This window comes from Dasypus novemcinctus, chromosome 5 (genome assembly GCF_030445035.2).
Source record: "Dasypus novemcinctus isolate mDasNov1 chromosome 5, mDasNov1.1.hap2, whole genome shotgun sequence".
In the NCBI taxonomy this organism is placed as follows: Eukaryota; Metazoa; Chordata; class Mammalia; order Cingulata; family Dasypodidae; genus Dasypus; species Dasypus novemcinctus.
Genome location: NC_080677.1, coordinates 71,760,343 through 71,780,017, shown reverse-complemented (window position 1 = coordinate 71,780,017; position 19,675 = coordinate 71,760,343). Strand labels below are relative to the sequence as shown.

The following is a 19,675-nucleotide window of genomic DNA, read 5'->3' as shown; positions in this document are numbered from 1 at the left end:
GAATTATCATTATCATTATGCAATTCTATCAGTTTACATTTATTCAAGAGAAGTCCAACTTACAAAGAAAAGTTATTTCCAGAAATTGCTTTACAAAAGTAATTTTCCATATTTTTGTCAGTGAAGCACATGTAAACTAATGCACACACACATATACACATTTTTTTTAAAGTCCTGCACATTTAACCAAATATATCTGGGTAAAATTAAACTGGGAAATAGAGACCATTCACTGATTGTCAGTGCACTAACAAATACCCCTGCTGCTACATTTCATTTTCTGAAAGCTGTCATAAATCTAATGTCCCCGTATCCACTTGCATTTGGCATAAGGGTTTGTAGATTATTTATTGAAGGGATTTCTGTCAGACTGGGATTAAGATGTCCTAAAAATTCCCAGGTGACCAATTCATCACAACACAATTTAAAGAGTGAAAAGAGAACCACAGTAGAATTTGGTAGCAAAGTAGAAGTGAGTGATAGGTGAATCAGCACCCCCAGCCTGATCTAAAGAAAGCAGACAACATATCCTAAGGCTGTCAATCAAGCTGTCTAAAGAAGCAGTGTTAGGAATACGATATAAGGAACAAATTGTTTTTTCCTTCCTTGTTCCTAACAATTATAAGACGATTGATTCTAACATTAATGAGCTCATTTCTGTATATATGCCAGGGAAGTTCTACCTCGAATTCTTTCCTATAGTTAAATAAACAAAAAGGTATTATTTCTGAAATAATGGAGGTTGTGAAATGTTTTGCTGTAGCCAAACTGCTCTCTATCTAGCCAGTGCCACATGTTTCACTGAGTGAATCACATAAATCTTGACTCTTCATTTCAAAAAATTAACATGAATTTGTATTTTTAGTACTTTTAGGCCAACATTTACAGCACTACCTAAAAATATCTCCAATGTAAGTGTGAATTTTAAATCATCGTGCTAAACTTAAATTTTAAAAAAAGAAAAGCTGCTAACAATAAAGCAAATGGCCTTAGGTAGCAGAGTCCTTTGTGAAGATCAGCAGTCTAAAATTACCTGATTAATTCAGCAGTTAGCTAAAATTTCTCAACTTAAATACAAAATTAATTTTTATAGATGCTGATATGAATCAAATTATGATCTCCAAGAACAATGACTAGGCAATAGCAGACACTATACAAATACTCATTGAATGAAAGAATTTCTGGGATTACTACTAATGTCTTCAATGTTTCATTTTGTTTTTTAGATTAGTTCAAAATAGTTCTTTTATTTGAAGTATTTCTCATTACTACATTTCTTGGCCTCTGATAAAAGCATTCATTTGCGGAAGCCTTGATTTTGGACTTCTAGTCTTAAAACTGTGAGTCAATAAATTCTTGTTAACCTAACCTATTGTGCAGTATTTGTTTTAGCAGCTAGGAAACTAAAACACCAGGTAAATCTGTATTTCAAATATAAAACAAAACAATTTTTATTATAAATATATTCTATGTAAGGTAATAAATAGAATATAGGTCACTAGAAGATAGAATAAGAGTAGAATATGGAAAGCTGAGGGTTAATCTGTGAAGGGCTGGTAAAAATGTTGTTTGTAAATCTTTGGAAATGAATAGAAACGGTGAAAGCACATCACAGTGTTTGTAACTAACAGAGTTATTCTATGAATATGACAGTGGTTGAAAGGGTAAGTCTAAGGTCAAGTTGATTACTAGAAGAAAAGTTAAAAACTGTAACATGGGGCTGTATAGCATAGTGAAACCTCATGGGAAATATGAATATCGTTGATATTGCATCTATAAGACTTTTTACAAAACAGAAATAAACTAGAGAGATGGAAACAGAATAGTAACTATGTACAGTAGGAGAAGCCTAGAGAGATTGAGAGATGATGACTTCTTAAATTATTATTATTGGAATAATGAAAATGCTCTAAAAATGACTGAAATGGTGAATGAACAACTATGTGATTATACCAAATACCATTGCTTGTACACTTTGGATGGATTTCTGCTTTATTAATATGTATCAATAAAGTTGATTTGTTAAAAAAAAGGGGGGGAGTGAGTGTAGCTCAGTGGTTGAGCTACTGCTTTGCATGTACAAGTTCTCGGGTTCAATCCCCAGTAACTCCTGGAAAAAAAAAAGATTTAAAAAAATGTTTTTAAAAAAGAACATTAGGTAAAAATTAAGGATGTCTGCATAAAGTATGGATTTCAGTTACTAATAATGTATCTATATTGGTTCACCATTTGTAACAAATATATCACACTAATGGAAGATGTTAGTAATAGGGATAATGGGGGGAGCCCCCTAAGTATATGGAAACTGCTCAATTTTTCTGTAAATGTAAACAATAATGAAGCCTATTCATTAAAAAATATGTTCCATGCAATGTTTAGGTCACACTTAACTTTTTAAAAAATGATTTGTTCTTTATCTGAAATTCAAAGATAACTGCTGTCCTTTATTAAGGAGTAATGCATAAGACTCAATCCAGGACTTGGACTGAATATTGAGAAAAAGTCACTTCATTTTTTTTCCTGCAGTTACTTAATATGTGGAATATAAGCCTGGAGTTGCTGGTTGCCATCTTTTTTCAATATGGGAAAAGTCAGCCTGGGATTGAAGAACAGAGCAGGTTTCTGACGACATCATTTGATCCACTGGATATAGTCAGGACTGAAGCCGTTGAACTTCTGGCCTTACAAGCTACTGTACCAGTAAATTCTGTTGTGTGTTTTTTTCACAATGTTAATCTGCATTTCACATGGAAATCAAATGTCACATGGACCTGAAGTATTCTGATCTCATACGTCATTATTATCTTCACAAAGGAGGATACAAGCATTATTTTGATAGGCTGAAGGCCTCAAAGCAAGCATGTGACAATATTTGGGATTTAAAACAAGGAAATCTGAGTATGATGCCCTCCTTCTTAAATAATATTTTAAACTGACTTTCTAAAACACAAATATATAACAATAAATTGCAAATGGTTATTTTAAAAAGTACTTATACATGAAAACTCAGAGACAACTTCTTTGGGAGTGAGTCCATTGTGGACTGGCAGAGCGGAAGAGGGATCTCTTGGGTAGATGAAAAAGACTCAGCTATCTCAGGACAGTACTAGTACTTAAACTTCCCAAGTAATAAAGGGGAAACTCAGCTCCTCCCCTCCTCATTTGGTTGGACTTACATAAAGCTGTATACTCTCTCACTCCAAACCACCTTGAATTTGAAATCCAAGCCCATTAAAAGACAAAAAACAAAAACAAAGCAAAGCCTGCTTGACATTTAAATTATAGAAGAATGCAAAATCCACAATACAAATTTGATCATGTTACTCTGCTGCATACTGGCAAACTGTACTTTCCCCTATGTTAACATAAGATTTTTGGTTATTTGTCTATTGTCTCCTTTCATGTCCTCATGTGTCACTCTCTATTTGCATCTGCTGACTTATGCTGAACTTACGGCATTTCTGCACATGACGCATGCTTTCTTTTACCTCCACATAGCCTGTGGACCTGGAATGCCCTGCTCACACCATCTCCACCTGAAAATCTCCACTCACTTTTGAAAAGTAAACTTACTTATCTTCTCTGAGGAAGCCTTCCTTGATTTTGTCCCACACTCTCTTGGTAAGATGATGCTCTTCTATTTATCACAGAAATCAACGGATATGGTATCTCTTTCCTCTTGTATTACACTCCTCATTAACCAACCACTGAATGCAGACCGCCTCCTGGGCGGTGGCAAAGCCTTGGTAAGACTGCTCCCTTCAGCTGAGTGCCATCAAGGCCAAAACTTCCAGCAGCTGGGAGAATAAGGACCTCAGTCGTGGTTGGGCTCTGGTGCAACACAGCACACAGTCCCTACCTTAGAAGTTATGGGAGTCTGGCATGAAATCATATCATCAGTGATCATCAGCGATCAGACCAAAAATATTTTAACAACAACAACAACAAAAAATGGGCATATTTGGCAAATCCATTAACATGTTTCTTGTACATGCAGTGGTTTCTGTTTACAATACATCAAAATTGCTCCTTGTAGCAAGTATCAAGAAAATCACTTGACTCTTCAATATTTTCATAACATCCTGATGACCTAAAAGCATTTATAAACTACTAAAGCATTTAATTATTCTGAAGCAATTTAAACAATAGAATATATCATTTCAGCTTTATCAATAGCCTCTTCCTTTCACAGAAAAATTATCAAAAAGAAATATCACTTAAGTTGCATTCCAAAGAACAATTAATTTAAAAAGAAGCTTTTAAAAAAGCAATTAGCCATATATCAGAACCTTTTAGTAGCAAGCAAGGGATCTCATAATTTAACTCTAAATGCATCAAGAACCAGAGGCTCAGCACTTATATACCATAGTACATGAAAGAAATACTAAATTTCTCAGAAGCTTATAACATGATTTAGCAATATGTAATATTTTCTACTACATAATATTATTCTCTAATGTAGTCCATGTATGATCACTTTTATAATTATTTTTAAAATTTCTCCTTTTAAACATTTTTATTTCTTTGTATCCTGATATATTAATATTCTTCTTTAATAGTTTCAGTTGATTAACACTTCTCTGCTAAAATCCAATGTCCTAGGAAGCAGACATGGCTCAACTAACTGATAAAGCATCAGCCTACCATATGGGAGGGTCCAGATTAGATACCAAGGGTCTCCTGACCTGTGTGGTGAGCTGGTCCATGCACAGAGCAGCCATGGGCAAGGAGTGCCCTGCCATGAGGGGTGCCCCCGCGTGGGGGTGCCCCACACACAAGGAATCCCCCCCCCCCCCAAGGGATAATACTAGCTCTTCATACTTTACTATCTTCAATATATTGAAAAGGCAATATGTTGTGGCCTTCAAATAAACAGAACTTTTTATCCTATAGTTATATAGTTTCAATTATACTGACTTATATCATATATTGAATACTGGAAATAAAAACATGTGAAATTTATCACTCAAATGACCATTGTATTTGAAATGACTTTTCATAGGATTCCAGGATCAGTTTGAGGAGATAAGCACTTCCCAATTCCAGAATAACCCAATAAAGCGTTCATAAGGAAACCAGAAGTGAGAGTCCACCAAAATAACGATCAACAAAATGTTATATTTTCTTGTCTTGAACATCAGGATATCTTTGCAAAGCACTGCCATGTTGAATTTGTATTACAGCATATTTGTTTTTTAAGTAATGAGTTGTTTTTCTTTCTTCTTTCCATTACCCTAAAATTTACTACTCTTTTTTGCCCCATAGTCTTGCCACACAAAGCAATTTTTTCTAGGCAGAATAATAACAGAATATAAAGCAGTTTATCAAAATCAATTCTGTTTGCCACATATTCATGAGACATTTCATTGTAAATATTCTAAACTTTCCTTCTCAAAAATGCTTCCTTCTGTGAAACAGTCTGGAACTTAAAACATCACAATAAAAAGACAGTTTACTATCATTTTGTCAAGTATTTCAACTATCCAGCAACCAGACTTATGGAAAAATCAAGTAGCACAACCACAAATACAAAAGGAAAGGAGAAATGGAGAATACATCCTGGGTAGCAAAGAAACCACCATAAATAAGCAACTAAAAATCTAATAAATATTTTGATGAAGAAAAAAATAGCAATAAACTCCAAACCTCTTTATTTTCCAAAACCTCTTGATTTGTTTCTAAATGAATATCATTAAAAGGGTGAAAAAAGGGAAAAAGGAAAAAAAACAAACCATTGTATTTTCTACAAAGATGGTGTTGAAGACATTTTTTATTGTACTATATGGTGGTCTTTATTTTGCTACATCAGCAAATAATTATGTTATTTTCACTTATTTTAAAGTTGTTATTTCCTTTCTTATCACAATGTGTTTGACCATGTCTATTATAAACAGAAGTTCAGGATCTTTTTATTCATATTGCCCACCTGACTGGTCTAGATTTTAGCTGATTTTTAATTTTTACGCTCCGCCACCTTTTCTCTAAACCTTTTAAACAATAGACCTGGGCTAAATTCAAGTTACACTTACAAGTTGACAGCATTCCAAAGCTGTAAGATCTAAAAAGGAAGCTAATCAGGACAAGCAGGAATCAAAATTTCCCTTCCTGCTACACAAATCCACTACAACCTGTGATTTATATATTTATTTTTATATATGTCAAGGAAAAGACTGAGTATGGCTTTGACATAAAGAAATTTTGTAACTGGTTCAAATAAATTAGATACATTTCCAAAGTCAACTAAAAAATAAAAAGTGAAACAGAGGCAGGAAACTCGAACATCTCAGGTAAAACTAGAATTCCAATAGTTCTACTATAACTAATACATTGTTGCCAAAATAACATGAATTTACCAACAATCATGGTGAAGTTTCTCAATATAAAATGATACTTTTTATCATCCTTATGAGCACAGATCCATCTAATTAGTTTAAAATATTAATAGAATAATAGCAAACCTGGATTTAAAGCCATTGACATTTTGAATAGTTTCATGGTCAAAATTAGCACTTATCTTTCCATTTTTTGTACATCCCTGTTGTCATTGTTATCACCACCATCAATACACCTAACATGTACTGTGATCATTTTATATGGGAGGCACTCTACTAAGGTTTCACCAAGACTAGATGATTAAATTTTCACAATACCCTTTCAGATATGTATTATTTTTCTCTGTTTAAGAGATGAGAAAAAAATAATACTTAAGGAATAAGTCAGAAGAGTTATTTAAACTCACACAACTAGTATGAGGTGATCCTAGAATAAGTGCAGACTGTGTTCCTCCAGACCTGGAATTACTAAGGCTATAATATGCTGCTTTTCTAGTAAACAGCAAAGTAATTTGCAGAATTATTCCAGATTGTTTTCTACTTGATAATATTTCCTAGTAAAAATTGATGTCCTACTATAAAATAGAGGAGTGTAATATTTTTCTATACCATACATTTAAAGATCTTTTCATTTATGATTTTATTATCAGAAAAGAAGAATACACCAAAGAACAGTGATCTACCTTCTACTATTGATGCAAAATTTCCTTTCCAACCATGACACACATCCATCTCAGTCTCATACGTATGTTAGCTTTTGGTAGAATTTGATGTTTTCTCAAGAAATTTCAGACAGTCCAATTGGTTTCTACTATGCCAAGAGCCAAAGAAAATTTTGAATAGTTGGATATATTGTATGACTTGGTTTATTTTAATATTTCTATTACATCAAAATAAGGTAATTAGCCTATAGTTAAGAGAAAGGAGGATGGATAGGCAAGTTTTGCATAAATGGTTTTCATAGTATCTTTCATTTCAGAGGAGCTTCTTTTCCCTAATCTGATGTTTATATAAATTAATATCATCATCAAAAAGTGTTTAAAAAATTATTTGGTTTAAAATGACAATGGTGTAGCCCAAGGAAAGTACATTTGCCTGAAGTAGTAATTACTTAATAAATACTTATGTAAAAATATTAAATGTATTTTGGAATTGCAAAGTCTTATACCAGACTTATAAAGTCTTTATTCATATGGATAAAAAATAGTACAGTTAAAATCTTTGTGATTTAGCAAGAAGAAATTTAATGGTTTGCATTTTGACAATCATAATATAGCATACATCAATAAAAAATATTTTTTAAGATTTGCTTTTTAACTTATAAACCAGCAAAATTGATTTCATATATGTAGCTATTTTTTTCAATTTCCATATTTCTTAGAGACATCATGATCCTTTTCACATCTACAATTTTATTTCCAATATTAACAAAGAATTATAAGATTTGAGCTGTCCAATATTATTTATTTGTGAGTTTTTTGTTGTTTATGTGTGACTATTAATATATAAAAATCAAAAGAATATCATCTATCCAATGTATTTTTTTTTTTTTTTTTTGAGGTACCAGGGACTGGAGATTAAACCCGGAACTCATATGTGAGAAGCTGGAGCTCAACCACTGAGTCACATCAGCTCCCCTGCCTTGTTTTTGTTCTTCATTTGCTTTGCTTGTTGTTCACTCTTGTTTTTTTCAGGAGGCACCAGAAACCGAACCCAGGACCTTCCATGTGGGAAGCAGGAGCTGAACCTCTTGAGCCACATCCAATCCAAATACAATTTATCCAAATACAATAAATATTGTATTTATTCTTAAACTAAAAAGAATTTAGGTGACATTAATTCATGTTTAATCATTTTAGAAATCTTTTTTAAAGGAAAATCATTTTCCTTGAAATAAAAATATATCTATTTTCAGGAGTGGATGTGACTCAAGCGGTTAAATGCCTGCTTCTTACATGGGAGGTCCTGGTTTTGGTCCCAGTGCCTCCTAAAACAAAAAGAAACAACAAGCAAACAAACAAAACAACTAACTCAGGGAAGCTGATGTGATTCAGTGATTGAGCGCCAGCTTCCTATATATAAGGTCCCAGGTTCAATCCTTGGCCCCAGTATCTCAAAAATAAATAAATGAAATGAAATAAATAAATCTATTTTCATAGTTATCACACTGAAAACTTTTCTAAATTAGAAAACTTTCAGAAAAGTTAACACAATAATTTTAAATCTATGCAAGCTTGGGTCTTATATTTTAGTCACAAAAATATAGTAGCTGACTTTCTCATCTATGACGTATGGTTTAATTTTCTCTTATTCTCTTATTTAAATATTAATTCCTACAAAAGGGTGGACTATCCATGTGAAACATTTCAGTCATTGAAAAATGTCTAGTGTAGTCAAGGGATTTTCATATGTAGAATATTTATCAAATTATTGCTATTTTCCTTTTTTCATGATATAAAGATTACCATAGTTTTGCCTATTGCTGTGTTCTTTAAGAATAAAAAGGCATGCTTTTGAGAACGGCAGAAGTCACATTCATTAATGAAAATCTTGCATTAGATTAAGAGTGGCAATACTTCACAACAGAGAATACACAGCATACTTTTAAGCTTGTCAATACTTGTTAACACCTGGGAAAACTTCCAGGCATTTACTGTCTGATCAATACATAGGAGAGTCTAATAGGGAAACTTCATTATTCAGGTCTGATAGAAATCAAAAGGATGACAGGTATTATTTTAAAAATCCTCAAGATGTAGGTTTTGTATTCAGATATCAATGTAAATCTACTTCCACAAATTAGCTGTCTAGGTTTAGATAGATCTTTCTTGTGTTTTGTTGAAGTCAGTGCACATCTTTATGTCTCAGAGAATGATTTGAATGAATGTGTTCAACCTGTAATTCTCAACTATTTTAGTCTCAAGGTCCATTTACAGTCTTAAAAATTATATGGACCTCAAGAAGGTTTTGTTTATGCAGTTAATGTCTATTAATATTTACTGTATTGGAAATCGAATAGAAATTTTTAAATCATTATTTATTAATTCATTTAATAATAATCCCATTACATCATAAAATTACATATTTTTAGGAAAGATAGTTAAAAAAAAAAACAAGGACAGTGTCATTATTTTATAATTTTGCAAATCTTATTAATGCCTGCCTTAATAGAAAACACCTGGATTCTCATATCTGCTTCTGCATTCAATTTGCTATCAAATATTGTTTGTTTGAATTTTATAAAGAAATTCCTTCTTACAGAGATAGGAAGTTTGAAAATATAGGAATATTTTGATATGCTTTATAAAAAATTATGGATAATCTTTTGCAATATTACACAAAACTCAACAAATAAAAGTTTCCAGAAGTTTCTTACAGGTTAGTTCAATGTGGAATCTGTAGCCCTATCGATGAATGTTACATTCTCTATTATATTAAAGCCTATCGGTCTATCTTGCAGTGACGTTCATCTTTTATTCATGCATAATTTTTACCTTGTAGACCCCCTGAAAGGATTGTGGTTACTCCCAGGTATCTATGAACCACACTTTTGAGTACCACTGTGTTGGAATGTTTTCGAATAGATAACTTCTAAAACACAATTACATTATACACATATCAAATAAATATTTTGTTTTAGGACAGAATAACTACACAAACAGGATGGAAGAATACATACATAGGACTTTGTTCCACCTCGAAACTTATTCTACAACAGAGTCTCAGGATTCCTTATTAGAGCAATGACAAGGCATTGAATTTCCAACCACAGACAGAAGTAACTAGTTTTTGTTAGCTGTTCACTGTTAAAAAAAAGTATTAGTTTACTAGAAATTCTGATAGCACATTAAAATCGCTTTAAGTTAAAGGAGATTTTCTATAATGGTGTTTTTTAAATAAATATCCATGAATTTGACATTTTAAAAAATTGTAATTAGAAAAGTTGAGCAGTTTAGAGTAACCAAAGACTTGTCAGCTCCAGTGAAAATTGAAATAAGAGGCTCCTTTAATCTACCTAAAATGTCAAAGATCTTCACCAGTAAAATAAGGACCCCTGGTTTCTATTCAAAAGTTAAGCCTATTCCTTTGGGTGCTATCTGAGTATCATTAATAAATAAGCAAAATAGGGACTCTGTGGGAAATAAGGAGGGGAATGGTTATAGACCCACTGCCTACAGAATCAAAAGAGGCAGCCCAGAGATGCAGCTCCTCTAATACAGTGCATCTAATACAATGCCTGCCACATACATCATGCACAAAATCATTGTGAAATTTATTGAAATTTATTGAAAAAAATGAATGAATGTACAACTAAAATTGAAGATGGTTTTTACAGGATTTTTGATTATCAGTGTCGCCAGTTTTGTTTTTGTATTTGCTTCTAGTGCTTTATATTTTTTTCAAAAAAGATTATTTATTTTCCCCTCTTCCACATCCGCCCTGCTGGGGTTTTTTTTTTTTTTTGCTGTCTGTGTCCATTCGCTGTGTCATCTGTATCTATTTCTCTTTTTTGTCTTCTCTTGTAATTTCTCTCCTCTAGTATTCAGAGGGATTCGATTCTGGGGATCCCTGATGTGGAGAGGAATTCCCTGTCAAGTGAGCCTCTTCAGTTTATGGTTTCTGCTGTGCTTCACCTTGACTCTCCGTTTCATCTCTCTTTTGTTGTGTCATCATCTTGCTGCATGATTCAACTGAGTAGGCACTGAATCACTGCGCAGGAACTGGCTCACCCCAAGGACACTCATGTGGACACTTGATTCACCACGCGAGCACTCGCTACCCATGCAGACATGCTTTCTCTTCTTTTTCACCAGGAGTTCCCAGGGATCGAACCTAGGTCCTCCCATACCGTAGGCAGAAGAATTATCACTTGAGCCATAGCCTTTCCTAGTGCTTTATCTTAAATTGTTAAATTGCTGGTAAGTTCATTATAAATAAGAAGTTTTGTACTTTCAATATATTGGATCCTCCGAAGATAAAAGTCTAAAACCTGCTGTAGTCTCTTCCATTCTCTCAGTCAGCCAGCCTTACAATCTTTACCCCCAAGGCATGCTCTAAGGTTGAAATTATCAATAGCATGTGAAAAAAAAAAAAGTTACTGAGCCTTGCTAAGCAATTAATGTATAGTATTTTTAGCTTTTCTTCTCTTTTCCACTTTTGGCTATAGAAAGGACAGAGGACACCATGCTAATAATTACATTTCAGTGCCATGATCTTGGAAACATCACATTTCTGAACAGTAATAATACTTCCCTTTTAGAGCTTTAGTGTGGATTAAAGAATATTCATGAGGGGAGCAGATGTAGCTCAAGTGGTTGAGAGCCTGCTTCCCATGTACGAGGTCCCAGGTTCCATCACCTATTCCTCTTAAAAACGAACAAACAAACAAAAACCAACTCTCATTGGTGAATGGATGTAGCTCAGTGGTTGAGCTTCTGCTTCCCATGTACCAGATCCTAGGCTTGATCCCTGGTATCTCCTAAAATAATTTTTAAAATTAAAAAAAAAAAAAAGAATATTCATGAGAAGCATCTAGCTCATGATGGCATTCAATATATTATCTTGCCTTTTTTTTCTCACCTTCACCACTATTAGGCAAGTCCAAGACACATGATGTCTAACTTAAACAACTGTATAGCCTCTAATTTGCCTTCCTATTCCATGTTTGTTCCCACTTAGTAGCTACGGTGGTACTTTTTTTTTAAAGCATTTTTATTCATACACCACACAATTCACTCAAAGTGTGCAATCAATAGGTGACTCACCATATAATCAGAGTTTTGCATTCATCACCACAATCAATTTTAGAACATTTTCATTGCTCTAAACAAAAAAATAAACAAAACCAAAACAAAATCCTTCCCCCTAATGCCCCATAATTGACCTTTAGCATTGGTATAGTATCTTTGTTAAAACTGATGAAAAAAAATTACCATACTACTATTAAATATAGTTGATAATTTGCATTAATTGTATTTTTCCCATATAACACCCTATTATTAATACCTTGTAATAGTGACATACACTTGTTATAGCTGACGAGAAAACATTCTTATATTTCTACTATTAACCATAGTCATCATCCACAACAGTGTTCTATAGTGATGCTTCTAAAAATATATAAATCAAATGTATCTCTCCTGCTCAAAAAATCTGTTTCCCAGAGCACAGAGAATAATATCCCATTTCCTTGCATTCACCTGCTTCTATCAGCATGTTACACTCCACTACCCCCCTACCTCAGAACTCATTGCCTGCAGGTCCTCCCAATACCTCACTGGCCTCCTCTGGTTCCTGATGCACACTCTGGCTTCAGTACCCTGCTGCACCTAAAGACCCACTGCCTGGAAAACCGCTCCCTTCACTTGCCTTATTTCAAGTCTCTGCTTAAAACTCTCTTATTAATCTCTATCAGCCCCACTCCTGTCATTCTCTGTTTGGTTCAGTGCTGTTTTGCCAGGATCAAAAGCAGTGCCTGACAGTGGACACTTGATAATATTTGTTGCATGAATAAATAAATTATTGATAATCATTTTTGAAATCCTTGGTAGCATGTAAAAGAATGATAAAATCACAGGGAAAATTCTGCATTACCTTAAATTAAAAAATAAAAATAGTATTTATTGGTTATGTAACTTATTAGATCCTCACAAAAAATCTTTAATAAGTATAATTAATAGCCCCATTTGGCATTTGAAAAAGTTGAAGTTCAGCAAAAGGGAAGTAACTAACCCTAGGTAACAAATTAAATGATAAAGTAGAGTTGTGAACTCAGGCATTTGGCACCCAAAGTCGATCATAATAGACATGCTAATTTCCAAAAAAAAATCTCACAACAAAAATACTCTGGTCACCTCACAACATTCATTTTCCAGTAGGGCTCATAAAATCATTTTGATTTACAGTTGCTATGTGTCAAATGATTTGTTATGATTCAAAGAGCATTTTTTACTGTCATGTTAGAAAGGACAAGAAATAAGAAGGACCTATTTCTCTGCCAGCTCCACACATGATAGTTCACATAGGTCTGAGAAGATGTAGCTCCCTGTCTTAAAAGAAACTGTGTGAACTGCTTTGGTTCATCAATCAAGTACACGTCCCCAGGTCATATTTCTTTCCACATGGCATCTGAGTTTCCCTTGGCAAAGCTAAAATGTGCAATGACAGATGAATTCCCTGATTCTATTTGGATGGGAAATTGAAACCTAAGTTGGAATGTCACACTGTTGGAAAACAAAATTAAGCCATTAATGGGACACAAATTTTATGCTCGATAAGACTGTAATGTAAAATGCATCAAGTATATCATTAAAATGACAGTCAATACTCAGAATTATACAAATAATTGTTCTCTTTTTCTCTTAACTCCTTCTAAGTATAGCAGCTGAAGACAGGAGGGGTCTCAGACCTGAAAAGTATAAGGAAAAGGGGGCACAGAGAGAAAGAGAGAATTTGAACTAAGCATAGGAGCTGAGGGAAAAAATCTGCACAAAAACAAATGAAACAGATCAAGATTCTCAGAGAAGGAGCAAGCAGAAAAGAAGCCTGCTCCAGGAGATGAAACAATTGCACAAAAAGGCCAGTCTTAAAAATTGTACCACATATCCAGGGCAAAAATCAGATGAAGAAGAGCTGAGAAAATATGAACTGTTAAAAAGCACAGAATAAGCTGGAACAAGGATCAAAGATACAAAGCCAATCAGCAATAAAAACCCCTGAAAAGGAGAAACTGACCCTTCTGGTCAAAACAATCAGATGCCCAAGCTTCAGCAAAAATTACAAGCCATACTAAGAAACAAGAATATATTGCTCGGACAAGGGAACAAATTGAAACTTCAGAGGGGATTCAGAATTTGGAACAACTAACTAAAGAAGTTCAAACAAATCTCCTAAACTGCTTCAAGAAGATAAAGGAAAATATGGAAACTGAGCTAAAGACATTAAGAAAAAAATGTAGAAATGAAAAAAAAAATTTTTAAGTATAAAAAGATACATAACAGAAATTAAGGGATGAAAGGCATAACAATGGGGATTAAAAATATACTACAGCAGGGGTTCTTAACAAGGGGTCCATAAACTTGAACTGAAATTCAAAGAAACATTATTTTTGTGGGTGCATGTTTGATACAGTTGTGATATATTTATTAAATAATGCACAATATAGTGTGGACTTAATAAAGGGTCTGTAGTTTTCACCTGATTGGAAAACAGGTCCGTGAAACAAAAACGGTTAAGAGCCCCTGCAGCAGAGGCATACAATAACAGATTTGAATAGGCAGAAGAATTAGTGAACTAGAAAACAAGACAAATTCATACCATTAGAAGAACAGATAGAGAAAATAATTTAAAATTAAGCAGTGTCTCAGGGATTTCAGTGACAATCTGAAGCACACAAACAATTGCATCATGAGTGTTTCAGAAGAAGAGAAGAAAAAGGACGCAGAAAGAATATTTGAGAAAATAATGGTCAAAAACTTCTGAACTCTTATGAAAGACCTAAATATACATGTTTAAGAAGTGTAACAGGGAAGCAGATATGACCCAACAGCTAGGGCATCTGCCTACCACATGGGAGGTCCAAGGTTCAAACCCAGGGCCTCCTGACCCATGTGATGAGCTGGCCCACACGCAGTGCTGATGCACACAAGAAGTGCCGTCCCACATAGAGGAGCCCCATGTGCAAGGAGTGGGCCCCATAAGGAGAGCCGCCCAGCACAAAAAAAAAATGCAGCCTGCCCAGGAATGGCACCGTACACATGGAGAGCTGACACAGCAAAATGATGCAACAAAAAGAGACAAAGAGGGAAACGGACTTTGGCCCAGTGGTTAGGGCGTCCGTCTACCATATGGGAGGTCCGCGGTTCAAACCCCGGGCCTCCTTGACCCGTGTGGAGCTGGCCATGCGCAGTGCTGATGCGCGCAAGGAGTGCCGGGCCACGCAAGGGTGTCCCCCGCGTGGGGGAGCCCCACGCGCAAGGAGTGCGCCCATGAGGAAAAGCCGCCCAGCGTGAAAAGAAAGAGCAGCCTGCCCAGGAATGGCGCCGCCCACACTTCCCGTGCCGCTGACGACAACAGAAGCGGACAAAGAAACAAGACGCAGCAAACAGACACCAAGAACAGACAACCAGGGGAGGGGGGGGGGGGGAATTAAATAAAAAAAAAAAAAAAAAAAAAAAAAAGAGACAAAGATTCCAGGTGCCGCTGACAAGAATACAAGCAGACACAGAAGAATACACAGCGAATAGACACAGAGAGCAGACAACTGGGGGGGGGGGGGGTGACCGCAGGGAAGGGGAGAGAAATAAATAAAAAATAAATCTTAAAAAAAAAAAAGAGCATAACATACTCCTAAAAGAATAAGACCTACTCCAAAACACATACTGATCAAATTGTCAAATGCCAGAGACAGAAAGAATTCTGAAAGCAGCAAGAGAAAAGCAATTCATCACATACGAGGCACTCAATAAGACTAAGCACCAATTTCTTGTCAGAAACCAGGGAGGCAAGAAGGCAGTGGTATGATATATTTAAGATACTGAAAGAAAAAACCACCAACCAAAAATACTTTATCCAGCAAAACTGTTCTTCAAAATGAGGGAGAGTTTGAAATAGTCACAGATAGACAGAAACTGAGACATTTTGTTAACAATAGGCCTACCCTATGAGAATTTCTAAAAGGATTTCTGCAGGTTGAAAGGAAAAGATAGGAGAGAGTGACTTGGAGTAGTGTGAAGAAATGAAGATCTTTAGTAAATGTAACTAAAAAGGTAAAAGCACAACCTAGTAGTGCTGTATCCTCAATGTACAACTCTACTTGTTAATTCCTATAAAAATAAGAACACAGCTTAATGAGAAAAAAAATGCATATTTCCTTATAATGGATAAGAAAAATATAAAGCAGTAATGGGGAACAACAGCAACATAAAAGGGAAAACAAAGGTAAATGGGAGTACAGAGCAAGTATGCTATTGAAGCTAAGTTGGTATCTTTTCAAATTAGTAGGTTATAGTTGTATCTTATATAACACAAATCTCAGACTAACCACAAAGAAAGAATTTTTAAAATATACAGAAACATAATGAGAAAGGAATAAGTCAGATACATCACAAAAGATCAACTATAAAGAAAAGAAGGTTGCAATAAGGGAAAAGAGATGAAAAAAAAAAAAAAAACATAAAAACCAAAGAACAAAATGGATAAAACAGATACTGCCTTTATAGTAATAACACTGAAAATTTAATGGATTAAAGTCCAAAATCAGAAGATGCAGATTAGAAGAATGGATTTAAAAAATAGCATGATCCAAGTGTATGTTGTTTAAATGAGTCTCACCAACACAAACAGGTTGAAAGTGAAAAGATGGAAGCATACAAATAAGAACCAAAAAGAGCTAGGGTAGCTACACTAATATCATACAAAATAGTCATATAAGTCCAAAAGCTATTACAAGAGACAAAGAAGGACACTATATATTAATAAAAGAAGCAATTCACCAAGAGAAAATAACAATCATAAATATTAATGCACCTAACCACTGTGCTCCAAAGTACATGAGGCAATCATGGCAAACTGAAGGGAGAAATAGACACCTCCAGAAAAATATTTGGAGACTTCAATACAGCACTCTTATCAATAGATAGAGAATCTAGACAGAAGATCAATAAGGAAACAGAGAACTTAAATCATGATAAATAAACTAGACTGAACAGAACGTTGAACTCCAAAACAATAGGATATTCTTTCTTCTCAAGTATTCTGGATTATCCTCCTTGAAAGACCAAATGTTGGCTAACAAAATGGGTCTCAATAAATTTAATAAGATTAAATTACACAAAGCACATTCTCTGACCATAATGGAATGAAACTGGAAATCAATAACAGGTGGAGAACTGAGAAATTCACAAATATATGGAGGTTAACAAAACATTCTTAAGCAATAAGTGGGTCAAAAAAGAAATTGCAAGAGAAATCAGTAAATATTTCAAGAAGAATGAAAATGAGAATGCAACATACCAAAACCTATAGGATACAGCAAAGGCAGTACTGAGAGTAAAATTTAGAGCCCTAAAGACAAAAAAAAAAAAAAAAAAAAGGAAGAAGAAGAAAAAAGAACTAAAATCAAAGAACTAACTGCACACCTGGAATAACTACAAAAAGAACAAGAAACTAAACCTGAAGGAAGCAGAAAGAAAAACATAACAACGATTAGAAAAACAGTAGAGAAAATTGACAAAACCAAAAGTTGGTTCTTTGAGAAGATCATTAAAATTGGCAAACACTTAGCTAGACTAACAAAGAAAAAAAAGGGAGAAGCAAATAAACGAAATCAGAAATGGGGGGTGGGGAACATTACTGCAGACCACACAGAAATAAAATGAATAAAAGGATACTATGAACTGTATGCCAACAAATTAGACAGCCTAGATGAAATGGACAATTTCCTAGAAACACACAAATAATCCACATTGACTCTAGAAGAAATAGAAGACCTCAAGAGACCCATTACTAGTAAAGAGTATGAATCAGTCATCAAAAACCTTCCAACAAGAAAAAGCTAGGACCAGACAGAACCCTAAGTAAATTCTATGAAACATGCCAAGAAGAATTAATACCAATACTGCTAAAAAAATTAAATTGAACAGGAATGAACACTAGCTAACTCATTCTGTGAGGTCAATATCATCCTAAAACCAAAACCAGATGAAAGTACTACAAGAAAACAAAACTAGAGACCAATTTCCTCAATAAAATACTTATAAATAAAATCCAGCAACACATTAAAAGAATTACACACCATAAGTAGGTTCTATCCCAGGTATGCAAGGGTGGTTCAACATATGAGAACCCTACAGTTAGCATCTTACTCAATGGTGAAAGACTGAAAGCTATTCCTCAGACTCCAGGAACAGGACAAGGATGCCCACTGTCACCACTGTTATTGAACATTGAACTAGAAGTTCTAGCCAGAGCGGTTAGGCAAGAAAAATAAATACAAAGCATCCAAATTGGAAAGGAAGAAGTAAAACCCTCACTATTTGCAGAGGACATGTTGCTCTATGCAGAAAATACAAAAAAATCTACAATAAAGCTATGAGAGCTATTAAGTGAATTCAGCAAAGTAATGGTTACATGATCAACACTCAAAAAGCAGTAGTAATGTTTCTATATGTTACTATGAGCAATCTGAAGAGAAAATCAAGGCGGGGGGGAATCCATTTGCAGTAGCAAATAAAAAATCAATACCTCGGAATAAATTTAACCAAGAATGTAAAGAACTTGTACACAGAAAATTATAAAACATTGCTAAAAGAAATGAAGAAGACCCAAATAAATGGAAGGAAATTCTGCGTTCATGGATTAGAAAACTTAATATCATTAAGATGTTGCCTAATGTGTCAATTAACCCAGGTAATTGTGCCCGGTTGTTTGGTCAAGCAAGCACTGGGTTAATTATAATACAAGGACATTTACGGACTTTGGTCACCAGTGACTTTACTGAATAGATAGCTGATTACATCTACATCAATCATAGAGATCGCCCTCGGCAATGAGAGATGCTTTATCCAATCAGATGAATGCCTTAAAAGGAGAAGTGATTTCAGCACTCAGAGAGAATTTCCCAACTTTTCTTTGGAAAGCTGTCATCTCCCAGAAACTTATGAAGGACCTTCACTGGATTTTCATTGGGGCCCTGGTTTGCAGCCTGCCCGCGGAACCTGGACTTGAGCGTCCCCACAGTCAGGTGGGACTCTTATAAATTGCATACTATTTACAGATATCTCCTGTTGATTCTGTTTCCCTACAGAACCCTAATACAGATGTCAATTTTAATGAAAATTATTTACAGATTCAACTCAGCCTGAATCATAATTCCAATAGCCTTCTTTACAGAAATAGAAAAGCCAATTATCAAATCTATTTGGAAAGGAAAGGGGCCCCAAATAGCCAAAAATATCCTGAAAAAGAATGATGTTGGGGGACTCATACGTTCTGACTTTAAAGCTTATTTCAAGTAAGAACAAACACACTACAAACACATGTGATAACATGGATGAATCTTGAGAACCTTATGTTGAGTGAAGCAACCCAGACATTGAAGGACAAATACTACATGACCTCAATGATATGAAATAAACAAGCTGCCCTAGATAGCAAGAGACTGAACGACAGGCTTACAGGAAATCGGAGGGTGGAGGAAGGATATAAGCTGATGTCTGCAGGGGTGGAATTTAAGACGAGATGGTGGTAAGTATGAACACAAAGAAGAGATAAAATGGGGGCAAGGGGTTGCCTTTGGTTGGGGCTTTGCGGGTTTGAGGGTGGCTGGGGAGGGACGGATGGGT

General features: G+C 34.7%; 1 protein-coding gene across 6 annotated transcripts in view; it reads right to left on the bottom strand.

Moving 5' to 3' along the window:
• The window catches only part of CACNA2D1 (calcium voltage-gated channel auxiliary subunit alpha2delta 1), a 545,135-nt gene that overhangs the window by 302,086 nt on the left and 223,374 nt on the right, over positions 1–19,675 (bottom strand). The window lies entirely within an intron of this gene.